The sequence below is a fragment of the Pelodiscus sinensis genome, chromosome 7 (genome assembly GCF_052426305.1).
Source record: "Pelodiscus sinensis isolate ZL-2025 chromosome 7, ASM5242630v1, whole genome shotgun sequence".
Classification (NCBI taxonomy): domain Eukaryota; kingdom Metazoa; phylum Chordata; order Testudines; family Trionychidae; genus Pelodiscus; species Pelodiscus sinensis.
This window is the reverse complement of record NC_143058.1, coordinates 53,901,297-53,914,391: the sequence shown is the minus strand read 5'-3', so window position 1 is coordinate 53,914,391 and position 13,095 is coordinate 53,901,297. Positions and strand designations below refer to the sequence as shown.

The 13,095-nt window shown below is 45.4% G+C and overlaps 1 protein-coding gene across 1 annotated transcript in view; it reads right to left on the bottom strand.

Moving 5' to 3' along the window:
* Positions 1-13,095, bottom strand: part of FAM171B (family with sequence similarity 171 member B) — a 253,681-nt gene that overhangs the window by 169,161 nt on the left and 71,425 nt on the right. The window lies entirely within an intron of this gene.

Below are 13,095 nucleotides of genomic sequence, written 5' to 3'. Positions count from 1 at the left end.
AACCCTTCTACTCAGGGCAGCACAGTCTAAAAGCCAGAGTAAATAGAGCAGCCCTTTTATTCAGGATAGCATAGCCTAAAGGCCAGAGTTAATAAATGCACCCAATTTTGGGGTACTGTGTAGCCTACTAGCTGGTTGGGGAAGTGGGATGCCAGCCAGGGATATGTGCCCACAGCAGAGAGCAGGAACCTCCCTGCTCCTCGAAGTTCCAGCGCAGGGCCCTGACCGTGATGGGAGTGCTCATCCCCAAGTCAGCGGGGATCCTCCCAAATCTGGTTTCCCGTTGTACTCAGTGGAGCAAAGGGTAAGTCCCCAGCCTGCTTCCTACCTTTTCTCCTTTGGCGATGCTCCACGATTCCCCTGAGTCTCTGGGGTCCTCAAGCAATGTAGATCCTGCCAGTGCAGTTTCTTCTCAAGGTTGTCAGGCAGCCAGGAGTTTGCCTGGAGCTGTATGTGCCATGAGTGTAATTGCAGCCTGCAATGATTCCCTGAAGAGAATCTGCATCCTCTCTCTTTAGTAGCCTGCGCAGACTGAGGTGGGCTGCTTCCTTTTATGCTCTGCCTCCCAGCTGAGCACATGCAGCAGAGTTAGAGGGCCGGGCTTTCCTCAGCCTGCAAAGCACAGTTAATCCTTGTGGGGCTGATGCAGGGTAGGTATACCCCCTCACATGTATGACTAACTCTATCAACCACTAAACAGATATTTGTGATAGGAAAACACATTTTTTCAAGATATAGTTCTGATGAAACGAGGGGTGATTTTTATGATACTTAGTCAAATAATTTGACATCTGTCTTGTCAGACATCTTTCCTTGCTTTGGTCTTTAAATCAGACACTGTAGATTTTGGCAGAGCTCTTAAACTTTCCAATTGCAATATTTTTATTGCAATTTTCCATCCAGTTACTTCAAATTATATTTAATGAGATCCAACAAATACAGACAGTCCTCGAGTTACGCGGATCCGACTTACGTCGGATCTGCACTTACGAACGGGGCTTTCTCGCCCCGGAGCTCGCAGGCGGCGGGACCGCCCAGAGCGCAGCGGTCCCGCCACCTCGACCTCCGGGGTGAGAAAAACTGCTCCGGGTGCCCCTGGTCTGCTGGGGACCGTCTCCAGCAGACCAGGGACACCTGGAGCAAAGACGGGGAGGCGGAGGCTTTGCAAAGCCTCAGAGGCGCGGCACCCCGCCGCCGCCGCTTTGCTCCCGGTGCCCCTGGTCTGCTGAGGACCGTCTGCTGCGGCTTTGCTCCCCGTGTCCCTGGTATGCTAGGGGGTGGGGGGGGGCGCCCAAAGGGAGCGCCCCCAGCAGACCAGGCTTTTGTTGTGGACCCTGGGGTAGAGCAGCTGGGGTGCTGCCGGGTTGGTCCTGCAGGGACCTACCTGGCAGCCCAGCTGTTCTGTCCCAGGCTCGAGATTCAGCCGCTGCTGAAACTGATCAGTGGCTGATTCCAGGAAGCTGGGGGCAGAGCAATTCTGCCTCCAGCTTCCTGTAGTCAGCCCCTGGTCAGTTTCAGCAGCAGCGGCTGAATCTGGAGCCAGTTCCGACTTACATACAAATTCAACTTAAGAACAAACCTATAGTTCCTATCTTGTACGTAACCCGGGGACTGCCTGTATGCTGTGATTTAGCTGTTTTAATATTTTTGTTGTACTTTAAAAACCAAATATCTACCACCAGATCTTAACACTGCTTTTATTTTTCAAGTATTTATTTGGAGATACAAATCAGATGGGGACTGATCACAAAGAATTAGGAGAAAAATGTACCCTTTGTACTCCTGAAGTGGAAACAATCTATTAACAGTCTATAATTTCCAGTAAAAAGAAAAGCAGTTCTTCTAATTTATCGCATAGATCTAATGAGATTATAGTGGCAATGGAATGCATTTTGCTGAATTATTGAAAATTTACTGGATATGAAACTCTGAGTCAGTTGAGCCAAACACAAAGCTGTTATGTGCAACCAGGCTGTTTAATAGTTCATAATTTAAGAATACTTAAGCAACTAATGGTGAACTCTACTTAATTCTCTAACAGTCTGCAGTCGTCTGTTAGAGGGAGTATTCTTGAATTTATGTTTCCTCTCTTGATAAAAGAATGTCAGAAAAATGGGAACCAGTGAAGGGGAGCAATTTAAGACCATGTCTACGTGTACTGAGGTGCAGCTGTACTGATGCAGCTGCACCACTGCAGCACGTATAACGAAGATGCTTTGTGTCAGGTGTGGCCAACCTGAGCCTGACCAGGAGCCACAGTTTACCAATGTGCATTGCCAGAGAGTGACAGTAATTTGTGAGCAGTCCCCATCTGATTTGTAGCCTCCTCTCCTGTCTCCAGTATCTATCTTTTGCCCACCAGCAGCCCCACTGATCAGTACCTCCTGCCCACTGCAATCGGCTGTGTCATGGCACTCAGGAGGCTCTGTGGTGGAAGGAAGGAGCAAGGGCGCAATACGCTTGGAGGAGAAGGTAGAGCCAGGAGTTGAGCGCTGGAAAGTTGGCACCTATAGCTGCAGTCCCAGAGTCAGTGCCTGAGCAAGGAGCCGCATATTAACTTCAGAAGAGCCACAGGTGGCTCCAGAGCCACATATTGGCCAGCCCTGCTCTATGCCAATAGGAAAGAGTTCTCCCATGGGCATAATAAAACCACCTCCATGATTAGTAGACGCTATGTCAGCAGGAGAAGGTCTCCTACTAATATAGCACTGTGCACATGGGTGCTTATGGTAGTATAACTTATACTGCTCGTGGGCGTGGTTTATTCTCATCTGTGTGTGACACAAGGTATGTTGGCATAAGATGTATTGTAGACATAGCCTAAGAAAAAAGAAAAGAATAAGAAATCTTTTTCTCTATGTTCAACATAAAAGGCAGTGACCTATCAAGCTACAGGTAAGAAAGGCATGTTTGTTTCAGTGAGAAAATCTCTGATGTATAAAAGCTCTAATCTTTGCAATATTAATAGGTAAATAATAGTGAAACTCTATTTGTGTATCACATCACCTAGAGAAAACTCTCAGGTGGTTTTCCTTCCAAACTCCCAAACAGCAGTAAACAATCACCTTCTGTCTGGAATTAAGATTCATGAGGGATATTAAAGTTAACTTTATCTTAGCTTATTTGTGTGTGTAGAGAAATAGAGAAACTAGTCACAGATCGCTTTGGAACCCAGCTAGTAAATATTTGGTACAACAAAGTATGTATCAGAGAGAGCATGAGAAAGAACAGGATAAAGTCTCTTCTAACTCCCATTATAATAAACAAGGTTACATGTGTGCATCAACAGCATATCTGCTGAACAGAGTATCTGCTGAAGAGATAAAATATAATTCTAATTTAATTGTTAAATTGTGGGATTATAATTCAGACTCATTTTCCAATTGTTGTTTCTCAGGAAAATTGGAGACCAGCAGACCAGGGAGACGGGGAGCAAAGCCTCTGAGGACGCCGGCAGCAGGACAGCTGCGGGGCGTCTGGGCTGTCCCGCTGCCGGCTTCCCCGGCAGCTTTCCAAAGCCTCAGGGAAGCCGGCAGCGGAGCAGTCCAGGCGCACCTGGGCTGCCTCGCTGCCCGAGCCCCCCCGATGCCCGGGCCCCTCCGGGGCTTTGCTCTGCGTCTTCCTGGTCTGCAGACCAGGGAGACGCAGAGAAAGCCCCAGAGTACACAGGCGGCAGGACCGCGAGGTCCCGCAGTCCGTGTACTCCAGGGCAGCCCCGTTCGTAACTGCGGATCCGACATAAATCGGATCCGCGTAAGTCGGGGACTGCCTGTATTTCTAAATTGACTCGAAATAAGCTACGCAATCTGCATTGCTCAAATTGCATAGTTTATTTCAAGCTACGGGTGCAGTACAGACACACAGAACACAGATGTCTGCTTACAAAGAGCTTATTACTGGATTTGAAGCCTCAAGTTTTGGGGACTAGTGACAGGCTCTTAATATAGGAGTGATTTGGTGGAAAAATTTAATTTCTTGTAAATCTATCAAACAAAGTTCACATGAAATGAGTGTGTTCCTGAATAATATGCACTTCTTACAGAAATTCTAAATGCAAATTAAATATAAGGCAACAATAACTTTTTTAAACTATTTTATTATATTGCATGAGCGATAATGTTTTACAAATCTTAATTACAGTTTCAGCAATAAATACAGTAGTACTGTAGTAAATACTCTGAGACATGAAGACACCTGACAAAAGGATACAAAAGGTAGAAACACTTAAAAAGAGGGATGCAAAATATCCAGCATATTTTAAATTGAAAACAAGCATGTGTGTTCGAAAATGACTGCCAAGGCAATGAAGTGCTTGGCTAACATTTAAGGCTCAGTCCTGCAAGATGCTAAGCACCTCCTGTGCCATTAGCTCCCATGGCCTCCATGATTTCACAGAATTCGATTTGTTGTGAGCTTCATACTCTAGTGAGCATTAAAAGGGGCCTTTTTCCCAACACTGCTGCAAAGATGCTGTAAAAATATTGTTATAAAGACTTGCAATCATAATATGCATTAACAATACCGTATCATATTGTGCTTCTACTGAATATCAGTTCAATTGAGAAATAATGTACCCAAAGATTTGGAAAATGTGTAGATACTTAATACATCTTAATGGTGGCTAAAGTTACTGAACTTTCAGTTGGTAAAACTAATTTTTCAATTTTAAAATGTTTAGAACATGAATTGCTATACAATGATTTTTGGTTGAAAATTTACAACAGGGTGAATGGCTTCAGATTTTTAGCAGGAAAGATTTAATACTTTTTAAAATAACAAAAAAAGCTTGGATAAAAGTGTTTATCATTAAAAAACTGTTATGTCCCCAAATCCTTAGCAGAATGCACAGTGCTAATGGCCAAAACAGTAACAGACATTTACATTTTAAATATAACCGATTTTAATAGCATCCTCACTTTTCAAATACAATGGGACTAATCCTGTATACCTTGCATGCCTGAAGGGGGAATTCAGAGTATGTAAGCAATGCAGGGTCAGGCTCAAAAGTGTGATTAAAATGAGCTCCCACATTCTAGGTTATAGAATGTCTCCATGCTGCTTCAATCTCCTGCGAGTCAGATAGCTCAGCATTTTACCATTGAATGTGTGTATGTGCCATTTGGGATAATAAATAACATCCGATATTGATCTAATTTAAATCAGTTTTATACTTCAAGATCAATGGATTTCAACACATTTTCTCCCAGATTTTAAGGAGATGTGATCAGAATCAGGTGGGCCTTCTATGCTTTTTTTCTTTTTTTTAAAAAAGCCCTGACTGCTGAAATCCCTGGAGAGATCTGATTTTATTTTGATCATTTCTAACTTTTTGTTAACATTCCCCACATAGAAGATGTAAAAACAAAGGTTACAGCAAGCAAATGTTGTTATCTGCATGCAGGAGTCAATGTTCCAACATGAAATACTAGATTTGTCTTTCAAAAACTACAGAAACGACAGTTTTAGTAATAATCTTTTTTGGCTAACAGAAAAATTTACATGTGCTTTTTATATAATAAGGTGTTCTGATATAGTAATTATCTGGTGGGAAAAGAAAGGCACTTTAGCAGGCTAGCTTACTTGCTTCACATTTTTCATGCTTTGTTATTTATTCCATCGGTATAAAGTGTTCCAAATTCAGTACTAATAATTGAAAGTTGTCCTATTACAGAAGAAACTGCATTTTAAACTTATAGATTGCTACATTAAAATCTACCAGTAAACCATTTATTTTAATGATAACTAATGAAAAAGACTGACAGTGTGGGAATTTGTTCTATTATTGTGAAATAGCCACATGCAATTCCTCCGCTTGGTACAACTGTATGTGAGCAAGACAGTGGAACTCAAATAAAATATTTTTCTTCTTGCATAATGGATTTTGTTGTGAGGGGTCTGGTTGTGGGAAGGTTTTCCAGATCTGCATTGTTCAAATGTACTCACTGTACAATCAGTAAATCTGGCTGTACACGTAAGAATATTTTTCAGAATGTCAAACACAGAATGGGATGCCAAACAGTTATGTTCAAGTCAGAATTCTGTATGTATATTCTTAGTTAGATAACAGTTCACTCACATTGTGAGCTCCTGTGGTGTTTACCTGTATATTATAACGTCTGACGAGTTAACATAGAATTAGCTTCATTAGGCTCTTAGGAAAATATCAGTAAGTTTAATATCTCGATTTACTCAAACAAAGTCACTTCCTAGTTTCATTATAAAGAAGTCCTCAGTCTGAGAAATGTGCTGTGATGCATAGAACCACTTTATGATTAAATTGCCTTTTGGAGAATTGATTAGCCTATCTTATACAAAGCTAAAGAGATTTGAAACTAGTGTGCCGAGGTGGGAAAATTCTGCAGCTCCCTAAGTCACATATTGCAGCCATGGGGGAAAATATAAATAAGGTTACTTATTTCAAAGTCTGCCCCATGCATCTGACAGAATTAGGACCAAAGTGGAAGTACACAGGATCTGTACACATACATTTCAATTCCTTATGTTTAAGCAAACAAGTGATGAGGCAACAGCAAAATAATCTTCTGAGGACTCATACTTCTTAAGACAGTGAAGTGTTTATTAGTGAGGGTAAGATCTGTCCTTGTTCAAGTGCCCTTTGAAAATAAACCAGACTTGGAGAAATAGATACAACTGTTGCCCCTGGAACTATTCTTTCATCCCCTTCCCTTGCTGAGGACCTCAGTTTTCATCTGCTTCTCTATCTCCTGCCCCAGCTTACACTCATGATGATCTTCAATCTTCCCTATTTGTGAAAGCGAGCTTACTTCCTCCAGTATCTGCCTCACTGGCAAGGCCTGAGTATACTGGCTCCACAACCTCACTGCCCCTGCTCATTAAGAACACGAAAAGACTGCAAAAAATGAGGAATAATGTTAGTTTGAACCAAGGGGTTTGATTCAAACTAACGCGTCCCGGAGTGCACTTCCTGGTTCAAATCAGCTGTTGAGCAGAATAACGCGTGGGCGAGATTATGGTAATGAAGCTTGGGATATTTAAATCCCCGCTTCATTAGCAATTTTGGTCGGCTACATTTGCATCCCTAGCTCAAACTAGTGTAGACATACCCTAAAAGTTTCCAAATCTTATATATTTACTTCGCCTCCCACCCCTTTCATGCAAACCATTTTAACTTCAGATTGTTTTAAATGTTTGGCATACATTTACAGAGGCTTCTTTATAAGCTTCCTTGTGTTGATTTTGTTGTGCATATGTCTACACCTATATTTTTACACTAGTGTAAGCTTTCCATTATGCCTATAAAGTAATGCCTCTACCGTGAGGTGCACTGAATCACAGTCCACATAATGAGGTTGAAGCACTGTGTTACCTTTATCAACTCGAACAGCTCTGATCCCAGTTGTGAACTCTACAGAACAGCGGTCATGACAAATTTGTGAAATTCCTTTTCCTGATTGTCCATTTCAGCAAGCATACCTAGCAGCTCTCTAATTTTTGTAACAGCACAGCTGACTATGCCAGCCATGGGCTCCAGATGTGTGCCTGATGAAGTAGACAGGAGATCTTGGATCTCCTGGGCCTGTGGGAAGAAGGTGCTGTACAGGCAGAGCTAGGGTATGTCTACACTAGCTTGTTAGTTCGAGCTAGGTAGGCAAATGAGGGCAACCGGAATTGCAAATGAAGCCCAGGATTTAAGTATCCCGGGGGGCATCATTTGCATGTTCCCGGGCGCCACCATTTTAAAATCCCCCTTAGTCCGAACTCCGTGCCCACGGCTACACACGGCACGGAGTAGGTAGTTCGAATTAGAGATCCTAATTCGAACTACTGTTACTCCTCGTGGAACGAATTAGGATCTCTAATTCGAACTACCTACTCCGTGCCGTGTGTAGCCGTGGGCACGGAGTTCGGACTAAGGGGGATTTTAAAATCCCGGGCTTCATTTGCAACTCCGGTTGCCCTCATTTGCCTACCTACCTCGAACTAACGGGCTAGTGTAGACATACCCCTACAGAGCAGATGTAGAAATGTGGACATCTATGAGTAAATTGCAGAGGATACAGGAGAAAGAGTATGACAGGAATCAGCAACTCTGCAAGAAAGTGAAAGAACAGCAGCAGGTATATCAGGAGGCCAGGGAGAATAACAGTCAATCTGGTGCCACACTGAAGATCTGCTGCTTTTATAAAGAGCCGCATGTCTTACTCGGTGGAGCTCCAACCACCACCTTGCACACTGCTGTGGATATCTCTGAAGAGCCTGGCTCAGAAAAGTGAGGAGGAGGAGGAAAAGGAAGAGAATGGGGGACATGTGACTGAAGGGTCCAGCTGTGCAATGAGCCTTTTTAAGAGCTGACTGCAATCCAGTCAAATCCTGTCAATCAACCACAGGCAAGGTCAGTGCAAAAGGAGGGACCCTGGATGTGCAAACTGACTTGTACTAGACAAAGTAATGGTACAACAAAGCTGTTATCTGGCTGTTTATACTCAGTAGGTGGCTGGTAACTCCATGCTGCTGGCAACTCTTCCCCCTTTGCTTCACCGATACCATGCAGGGTACAGCTGGCAGCGTTAACAATTTGGGATATTTTTCTCAGAGCTCCAGTTTTGTGAATGAACAATGCCAGCACACCTTCAGCCTACCAAAACCACATTCAATTGTCAGCATGCATTTGCTAAGCTGGTAGTTGAATCTTTTCTTGGTGCTGTTAAGGTGGGTGGTATATAGCTTGATGAGGTTGTGGAGCAAGAAGTTGGGTACCTCAGAATTGAGGTACCCAATACTACCATAGGAAATTTGCTTGTTGGTAATGAATGTCCATGTTTGAAGCTTTCTGAATTGCCTTCTTTCTTAAGTATCATGCACCTTCCCTGACCAGACCACACTGAGGTCAGTGAGGCATCCCTGATAATCCACCAACACTTTTATAACCATAAAGAAGTAGCCCTTTCTGTTGATGCACTCTGTGCAAGATGATCTCATGCCAAAATAGAGATATGCATGCATCTGCTGCATTGCAGCTTGGGAACCCCAGTGCTGCAAAATCCAACACATTGGCTATGTCTACACTGGCATGATTTTCCGGAAATGCTTTTAACGGAAAACTTTTCCGTTAAAAGCATTTTCGGAAAACCGCGTCTAGATTGGCAGGATGCTTTTCCAGAAAAGCACTTTTCCGGAAAAGTGTCCGTGGCCAATCTAGATGCGCTTTTCCGCAAAAAAAGCCCCGATCGCCATTTTCGTGATCGGGGCTTTTTTGCAGAAAACACTACTGTGCTGTCTACACTGGCCCTTTTCCAGAACAGTTTTCCGGAAAAAGACTTTTGCCCAAACGGGAGCAGCACAGTTTTTCCGCAAAAGCACTGATGATTTTACATTAGATCATCAGTGCTTTTCCGAAAATTCAAGTGGCCAGTGTAGACACCTGGCAAGTTTTTCTGGAAAAGCGGCTGATTTTCCAGAATAACTTGCCAGTGTAGACACAGCCATTATGTTCTGCAATTTACTAATAGTCACATTCCTGCATAGCAAGAGACACTTATTGGCCCTGCATGACATGAGCCCAGTGACGGGGTGTATGAGGATCAGAGGCCCCCTGCTAGAGACCTTAAGGTTCTACCATACTCCATTCCTGAAAGGAACAGTGAGCTAAGTCCTCCAAGTGGCCTAGAGAGATTGCTCAGAAAGTAGCCAATTAGGGAAAGGCTATAGAGAGCAGCCACTCAGTGATCCATACAAAAGGCGATGTAGAACTAGTGTCAAGCAGTTGCTGTTTGGAGCCTGAAGAGTACAGACAGTGAATCTAGCAGGCTGGAGGACAGCAGCACCAGGGACAGCTCAGTGCTGGTATGCCAGATGGTCAAGAAAACTGGCTGGCTGCTGGGCCTCAACACAGAAGAGTCCTTAGGTAATGGTGAAACATTGGTTGAAGGCTGGGGCTGCTGGGAAGCAGAGATGGCACCTTATGACTGTCATTCTGTGTAAGTTCGGGCCCATATCAAGGTACCCCAAAGACCCTGATTGCCTTAATATGGCGCTTCCTCCCCAGAGTGTGTGGCCAATATTTTCTCCCCTGGGTCTATTACAGGCCAGGCTTTTATGTCCTGACGTGCCAAAGACTAAAAAATGAGCCAGCTCTCTGACCATTTAGATAGCAATTAGTGCCTCTGGAAAAGACTCATTGGCAGATATGTGGCTAATTGGTTCTTCTTCGGGTGATGTCCACGTCAGGCGTGGCGACGTCCTGGAGCCTCAGAGCGGAGTCTTTTGCTAGCAGTGACTGCAAGCCGCGCATGCACAAGGGGAGCATGCGCTGTCCCTTGACTGTCACCTCGCGTGTGCAGCTCGCCCCCTCCTTTCAGTTCCTCTTCTCCTGTCCTCGATCTCAGATGGAGTTCTTCAATCTCTTCAGTTCTCAGAGGGAGTGGAAAGCCTCACTGGTCTCCTTCCTTCGATACCTTTTCCTTCTTCTTCCATCGTCTGGCTTCATCTTAAAAAAACCAAAAGACCTTTTCTTTGGTTCTTTTGGTAATTTCACACTACTGGCTTTATCAAGCAGCTGCCGCTGGGCGGCCATTAAAAACCACGACTTTCTTCCATCAGCCTAGCCCTCTCTCTCTCTCTCTCTCTCTCTCTCTTAAAAAAAGGAGAGAAAAGAGGCAGAGAAGACAAAAAAGGCAGAAATCAACTGAAAGAAAAGCTGCAGGTGTTAACAGTAGCAACAGTCAGAGGCAGCCCTGACGAACGCTGGCTGATAGCCGCTCAGGGGACGCAATGCTAGGCTCCTCCAGCTTTAAAAAATGTCAGGCTTGTCAAGACTCTATGCCAGTGTCAGACAGACACGCAGACTGTATCCGCTGTCTTGGGGAGACGCATGTTCCCCCAAAATGTGACCTGTGCCACTCTCTCATGGCCAGAGTCCAGAAAGACAGGGAGCTTCGCCTCTGCATGCTGCTTGTAGACAAGGCAATGAAGCCGGAGGGCTCCCAGGGAAGCACAAACCTGGAGAGAAAAAGGGATGCTGAGCCATTCACTGAGGCACAAGCAAAAAGGGGTCGATCTCCAGTGAGATCCTTGCCCTCAAAGCCCTTCCCCGAGAAGCGGACAGTCAGCACAACCTCCATACCGGGGAATCCAGCAACAGCACAGGCACCGCGATCGTGAAGGCGTGTTCAGCCTCGGTGCCGGAGAGATCAGTCCTGGCATCGGAGACCGCTTCCCAGCGCCCACGTACACCAGTGCCGGCAGTATCAAAGGACACGGCACCGAAGTAAACCCCGCACGCAAGTGCACAATCCACATGCAGGGAATGGGCTTCAGGAACGGGCTCCTCCTCCACCAACTTCATGCTGCCCCCTGGAGACACTCAAGCGCAGCCGCATCATGATACAACTGTGAGAACCCACAGCTGTCACCTATTCAGACTGGAAGAGCTTCCCCCTTGCAACGTTCTCCAGGGTTTGTCTCACGCTATCCATGATCTCCAAAACTGGCTGAGAGAAACCATATCAGACGGGGGAACATTATAGTGTCTTCTCATCATAGCACTCCTCCTCCACTGCAACTCATCATTCCTACTACTTCCAGCGCAGACCACCTTACTCTCCCTGGTATTCAGATTATCCGTACCCTCCACCCTACTACCCGCCTCACTGGGCACCATGGGACCACCGGGGGATACGGAGGAGACACCGGGCATTGTCCTCGGCCTCTGGGAGGCTACCTCCACCATCCCCGACTCAAACAGCATTGTCAGCTGCAGATTCGGATGAGGAAGAGGAGGGTCAACTCTCTGATGACCAGGAGGAGCTACAGAAGACTTCATCCCACATCAATGATACCTCACATCCACAGGACACTGTCATACCAGTTGAGTCTCAGCCATCAGATGACATGAAACAATTTCACGAGCTATTTAAGAGTAGCAGCTACACAGGACATCCACCTCCAAGAAGTAGGGGAGAAGCAACACCAACTCATAAAGAACATACGCCCCACTTCACAATCCAGAATTGCACTTCTGATTGATGAGGCAATAATGGAGGTCTACGACGAACTCTGGAAAACTCCTGCTTCAATCCAACCAACCTGTAAAAAATCAGATAGGAAGTACTTTGTACCCCAGAAAGACCTGGATTTTCTATTATCACATCCACAACCCAACTCTCTTGTCGTAGATGCGGCTAATCAACAAGCGAAAGCGCCGCATGCCAAAACAGCAGCTCTTGACAAAGAGCACAAGAAGCTGGACCTCTGAGAAAAAGGTCTATTCGTCAGCCACCCTGCAGCTTCGCATAGCCAACTATGCAGCCCTGCTAGCAAACCATGACTTCAATAACTATTCTAAGCTAGCAGAATTGATGCAACACCTCCCAGACACCCAAAGAGCCATCCTCTGGGGCATTATTCACGAAAGTCACACAATTGCCCAGACAGCCCTTCTCTCTGCAATAGATGTAGCTGACACGGCGGCTAGGACGACTGCCACCGCCGTGGTAATAAGAGCTTCTTGGTTACTTGCAGCTGGGGTGCCCAAATAGCTCCAGTCCAGGGTGGAAGACCTCCCTTTTGATAAGATTAAACTATTTGCAGCAACAACCAATGAGGTCCTACATAGTAGCAAGAACTCCCGAACCACCCTCTGCACCTTAGGAACATATACTCAACCCTATCGTCGGTGGCACTATACTCCATATAACAAGAATAGGGATAGCTACTACAATCCCACCTAGCAGAGGCAGTATGACCACAATCTCCCTAGACCATGCCCTCAGAGGAGATGCCCAGCTCCATCTCACTCCGCAGGCTCCTAGGCACAAAAGCAGCAGGTTTGAGGGTGTGGTCGAGGGTTTGCCTGACCTCCCACTTCCTCCTTTGCCAACCAGCCAATACCACCTTTTTACCCACAGGCTCTGTCCCTTTTACCACCAGTGGGCCGTCATAACATCAGATCATTGGGTCTTGGAGATTATCCATACAGGATATGCCATCCCCTTTATGCCCCTTTCCCCTGCCCATACTCCTTCCCCATCCCTTTTCAGGGACCCATCTAACAAGACGCTCCTCCAACAAGAAGTCAATTGCCTTCTCCACCTAGGAGCGATAGCAGAGGTTCTC